This window comes from Procambarus clarkii, chromosome 52 (genome assembly GCF_040958095.1).
Source record: "Procambarus clarkii isolate CNS0578487 chromosome 52, FALCON_Pclarkii_2.0, whole genome shotgun sequence".
In the NCBI taxonomy this organism is placed as follows: domain Eukaryota; kingdom Metazoa; phylum Arthropoda; class Malacostraca; order Decapoda; family Cambaridae; genus Procambarus; species Procambarus clarkii.
The window spans coordinates 25173130-25179129 of NC_091201.1; positions in this window are offsets into that span (position 1 = coordinate 25173130).

Here is a 6000-nt window from a genome sequence, read left to right on the forward strand (position 1 = left end):
GCACCACACCACACCTCACGCCCCCCAGCACCACACCACACCTCACGCCCCCCAGCACCACACCACACCTCACGCCCCCCAGCACCACACCACACCTCACGCCCCCCAGCACCACACCACATCTCACGCCCCCCAGCACCACACCACACCTCACGCCCCCCAGCACCATACCACACCTCACGCCCCCCAGCACCACACCACACCTCACGCCCCCCAGCACCACACCACACCTCACGCCCCCCAGCACCACACCACACCTCACGCCCCCCAGCACCACTCTCAAAACAGCGTATCATCAGCAATTTCTTGGACACCACAGTTACAGACATCAACGCTACATACACTCACACTTATCCGGTCACACCTGCAGCCACATCTCACCCTTGCCACACCTGCAGCCACATCTCACCCCTGCCACACCTGCAGCCACATCTCACCCCTGCCACACCTTGCCACATCTTCCACCATCTGCTGGGATGCAGATGACAAGTTTTCCTCAGTTTTCTGAGAAAGTAAAGCACAGGAACATCTCATAACTTAACCAAAGATGTATGGAAGGAAAGTTCACACGAACGAGAGAGCACAACATCATGGGACCAAAAGGAGGATAGAAACAGGGAATAGTGAAAGCAGTGAAAGCAGCCCGTAGCAGCTGTCTAACTCCCAGGTACCTATTTACTGTTCATGTGAACAGATGCATCAGGGGTGACAGAAACTCTGCCCTTGTTTCTCGCCGGCGCCGGGATTCGAACCCGGGGAATTAGGATTACGACCTCCAAGCGCTGTCCACTCAGCCTCGAGGTCATTATAAGGTACCTCTGTGTGTGTGTGTGTGTGTGTGTGTGTGTGTGTGTGTGTGTGTGTGTGTGTGTGTGTGTCTGTGTGTGTGTATGTGTGTATGTGTGTGTGTGTATGTGTGTGTGTGTATGTGTGTGTGTGTGTGTGTGTGTGTGTGTGTGTGTGTGTGTGTGTGTGTGTGTGTGTGTGTCACTCCTTCGTCAGGCTGCGAGCAGCCGCGTCCAACAGCCTGGCCGACCAGTCCAGCAACCAGGAGGCCTGGTCGACGACCGGGCCGCGGGGACGCTAAGCCCCGAAAACACCTCAAGGTAACCTCAAGGTAACGCCGTTCTCGACACAATTTGATCGTTAGACGTAGTTGTGAATAGTTTATGGGGAGAGTTTTCTTGTAGTCTCATACATAATTGTATTTTTTTCCGGCAAGCGTGTATAAAGTCTGAGTGTCCTGTTTGGATTGCATCTATCACCATCACCTCATTTAATACCACAATCACCCTACTTAGCTACTACCATCAGACCTACCACAACAACAATCATGCTATTGGTAATAACTCACCAATATGAACTCCTCCTACACCACCAGAACCACAATCAACAACCACACCAGCCACTACCCACACCATCCCACCACAACCACCAACAACCACCTCTTCACCACACCCACCCACACCATCCCACCACAACCACCAACAACCACCTTTCCACCACACCAACCCAAAGCACAATCAACTCGTTAATGACACTAATTGCAGAAGCCACCAATGATCACTAATAACCAAGGCTTCATATTTATCCGTTCCGCGGTACAGTAATTTTAGTAATTAAGTAATATTGCAGTACAGATGAACACCGGGTAACGCCCATGAAACCGACCTAACCGGCTTCGCGACCGCCAAGACGACCGCAAGGACGACCGCAAGGACGACCACCTGGACGACCGAGGACGACCCAAGACGACCTAAAACCTGTACCGTCATGTAGACGTCACAGTGACGTCCTAATAGTGACGTTTAGCATAGTGCTAAAATTTGTGTATCTTCTTTTTGCTAGGTTGGGTCAGGTCAAGACAGGTCGAGTTGGGCTCGCTTCGGTTCGGTTTGGTTCGGTTCGGTTTGGTTCGGTTCGGTTTGGTTCGGTTCGGTTCGGCTCGGTACGGAAACAGTTCAACGCACAGGCCTCCCCCTTCAACCCGTTCTCGCACTTGCTTACAGTCAATATTGGCTTATTTAATAAGTGCATATGTAACATACTAATTCATTGTGAATATTTTAGTTTACCTTGAAAAGCTTCATAGAAAACACCGACCTCACCTAACCTTCTTAGTATGTTAAGATAAGCATCTTATTGCTTCTTATTTACAATTATTACTTAACCTATCAACGGTATAGGTTAAGTAATAATTGTAATATTATATATATATATATATATATATATATATATATATATATATATATATATATATATATATATATATATATATATATATATATATATAGTGTCAAAAGAGGAGACGAAAGATAATACATTATCCGGCCGTATCCCGAGTTACAACTCACCGCGTAACCGGATATTAAGAGTGTTATTTATTAGCCGCAAAATGCAAAAGATATCAGCGCCAAAGCGAAATACTCCGCCAAAACATTACGATATCCAATCCACGTCTGGCAGTGGAACTTTTATACCAACTTTCGCTACACATTGATGACTCTTGAGGGGGTCGTGGGGGGCTCCAGCTGGTGACGACCCTCCCAACACCCACTGACAGCTGGGTGACAGGTGACGGCTGGTACACAGTGACAGCCTGGGTGACAGGTGACAGCGTCACCTGGTACACAGTAATACTCACCTAATTGTGCTTGCGGGGGTTGAGCTTTGGCTCTTTGGTCTCACCCAATAGCTGGGTGACAGGTGACGGCTGGTACACAGTGACAGCCTGGATGACAGATCACAGCTATAGGGAAAGGGGGAAAAGGGAAGGGAAGGGAACTATGAGGGAGAAAGCGCCAAGCCATGACGACTATGTAGCAGAAGGGAAGGTAACTATCAAGAGAAAGCGCCAAGCCATTGCGACTATATAGCGCTTGAAATGGGGGTGGAGAGAGAGGGGGATAATGTGTAAGGGGAGAAGGGTGGAGGAGATGTGGAAGAGGGGAAAGGATAGAGGGAGGGGGAATATGTAGAGGGGGAATAGAAGGAGGGGAAATATGGAGATGGCGAGGGGGGGAGGGAGTCGGGAATAGCTGGGTTCCCAATCTAGTTAAATAACAAATAATGTGTTCACGTATTGTTCACGTATTGTTCAATTCGACAAATTTACATCTTTCCACACGATTGTCACTACGTGTGTAAATATTTTCACCCCCGTCATAGCCTGAAAGTGGCGAATCAGACAACGAGCCAATTAGGGCTGTGGGGCTGGAGTTAACGAGCTAATTACCATGGTGGCGATGGCAGCACTCGCGGTAGTGAGCAGTGGAAGAAAAACAGCAGTTGCATAGCTCTTAGTAGTAGTTAGTATTGCGGGGTTAGGCACCACAAAAAGTCCTCCTTTGTATAAACGTTCATTAACTGTCTTGCAGGGTCGAAGTTCGATCCCCGATGGCGCAGTTGGTTGAGGGTTCACAAATACACTAATTGTCGTACTGGATTGTGGGGGGGGCTAATGCTTCACAACTCATCCTCTTGAGTAGTACAACCTATTTTGACGTATGAATCCTCCCTAAAGGAAAAACTGATTTACTAAAATCATAAAGCTTGCAAAAATGATGTAATGGCCCGTTTTCTATCCGTGGGTCCTGGGATTGGTTAGGCTCGGGTTATTCAGTACGTCAGTTTAGTAACGCTGTGAATGCTCAGAAGGACGGGCTGCACAACCATCTTCGTTTTCTTCTGTCGGTATATTTAACAGGAGTGGAAGATGGAGAGGGTGTAACTTAACTATCAGGAGAAAGCGCTATGCCAGTAAAATCAACCACTTGGATCATCGGGAATTGAACTCCGGCCCTGCAAGAAGCGTGGGCGTCGTTCAACCTAGCCAAGGGGCTGAGTTAAGATGAAAAAAAAGAGATATATTTCCATTTTATATCAGTAATTCCAATATCCAAAAAAAATGAGACATTGCAATACGGCATTACAATACGGTATTGCATTGTATATCATGTCTTCTGGTACACACAGAAATCACAATAGCGTGATGCATCAAGTGAACAAATCCACAAGGGCGTAAGTTCAGTAGAACTTCTGATTTCAATTCTTTTTTACCATGCCGTAGCTCAGTCGATTAAAGCATCGTCTGGGATGCTCTCGGACGTAGGTTCGAATCCTCATCTCGGCCCTTGTGGATTTCTTCATGTCTTCTGATATTTCTTTCCTTCTCTCAGTCTGTATCTGTTATCTCAGGCAACGCCCCCACAATGCCCCGCCAGACACGACATGAGTCTATATACCCCAAGGTAAACAAATCCACAAGGGCCGTGACGAGGATTCGAACCTGCGTCCGGGAGCATCCCAGACACTGCCTTAATCGACTGAGCAACGACAGGATTAAAAGAGTTGAAACCGAAGTTCTACTGAACTTACTGGATCCCACAGCCTCTCCGAGGCACAAACCAGGATTTTACCCTAGTTTAGTTTACCCCCAAGGTAAACTCCACAACCCGTTCTCGCACTTTCTTACAGTCAATATTGACTTATTATATACGTGCATAAGTGACATACTAAACATACTAGTTTACCTTGAAAAGCTTCATAGAAAACACCGACCTTACCTAACCTTCTTAGTATGTTAAGATAAGCATCTTATTGCTTCGTAATTACAATTATTACTTAACCTATAACTATAATAGGTTAAGTAATAACTGTAATTACGAAGCAATAAGATTCTTATCTTAACATACTAAGAAGGTTAGGTAAGGTCGGCGTTTTCTATGAAGCTTTTCAAGGTAAACTAGTATGTTTAGTATGTCACATATGCATGTATTTAATAAGTCAATATTGACTGTAAGAAAGTGCGAGAACGGGTTGAACTCCATGGTAACCCCTCTCATACTACTCTCACGCTCCTCACAGATCAGAGAGAATGCCTTCACAATGACCGTGACTTCTTTCAAGTTTGAGCTCCTGCAGTGTTATGCCTTGTGATCCAGGAGTGGTTAGTTTGACGGGCTTTTTTTTCATGAGTCCTGAGCCACTGTGTGTGTTTACATTCCGTATTAAAAGTCACGATTCGAGCCACGCAGGACTGAGATTCTGTTTATGATTTCAGCAATGTGGAGGGGTTGGGTTGGGGGGATAAGAGTAGTGAGGATGAATATATCACCACCCTGAATGGGTGATACATGTCCTTCACTCAAATACACATTCAAACCACTAAATGGGTGTTATTCACCCCCTGCCTCCCTCAACCCACACCCCCCCCCCCCCAATTTCAATATCCCACAAAACCCTACCTTCCACGCACTAAAATCCCCCAAGCTCACCCCAACTAATGCTAATATCCTTAACCTAGACTCAAAATGCAACCCATACCATAGCCTCTACACCATACCATAGTGTAAGCATACCATCACCTCTCATTCTGTCTCATTCTTGAGCACCATCTCCTTATGCAGGCGATGAGTCACAATAACGTGGCTGAAGTATGTTGACCAGACCACACACTAGAAATTGAAGGGACGACGACGTTTCGGTCCGTCCTGGACCATTCTCAAGTCGATTGAGAATGGTCCACGACGGGCCGAAACGTCGTCGTCCCTTCAATTTCTAGTGTGTGGTCTGGTCACCATCTCCTTACCCCAAATTTCCCAATTCTTCTCTCTCTCTTCCTAATACACTCAAGAACCAGTAGAGAAATACCTGACGACCAACGTCCTGAAATCACCAGTATAAAAAAAAATATGATTTTATTTAGATACGCAACAAAGTGTCTCCCGGACTGTGCGACACAGTGGTTGCCAGGATCAGGTTGGGTTACCGTTACCTGTGGCAGGTGGCTATACAGGTGACCGATCTCTCAAGCCTGAGCACTCCAGGTGCAAACTCTGTGAGCAGGAACTGGGGACATGATCTTCCACACGACATTATTGATATCCAGTCACATTAGACCCTTCAGACCTGCTGGTATGAGGTACCTGGAACCTTGCAGTCACCTTGATATCTTGTGTTCTTGAGGATATAATTCACTCACTCCTATACTCCTATCCT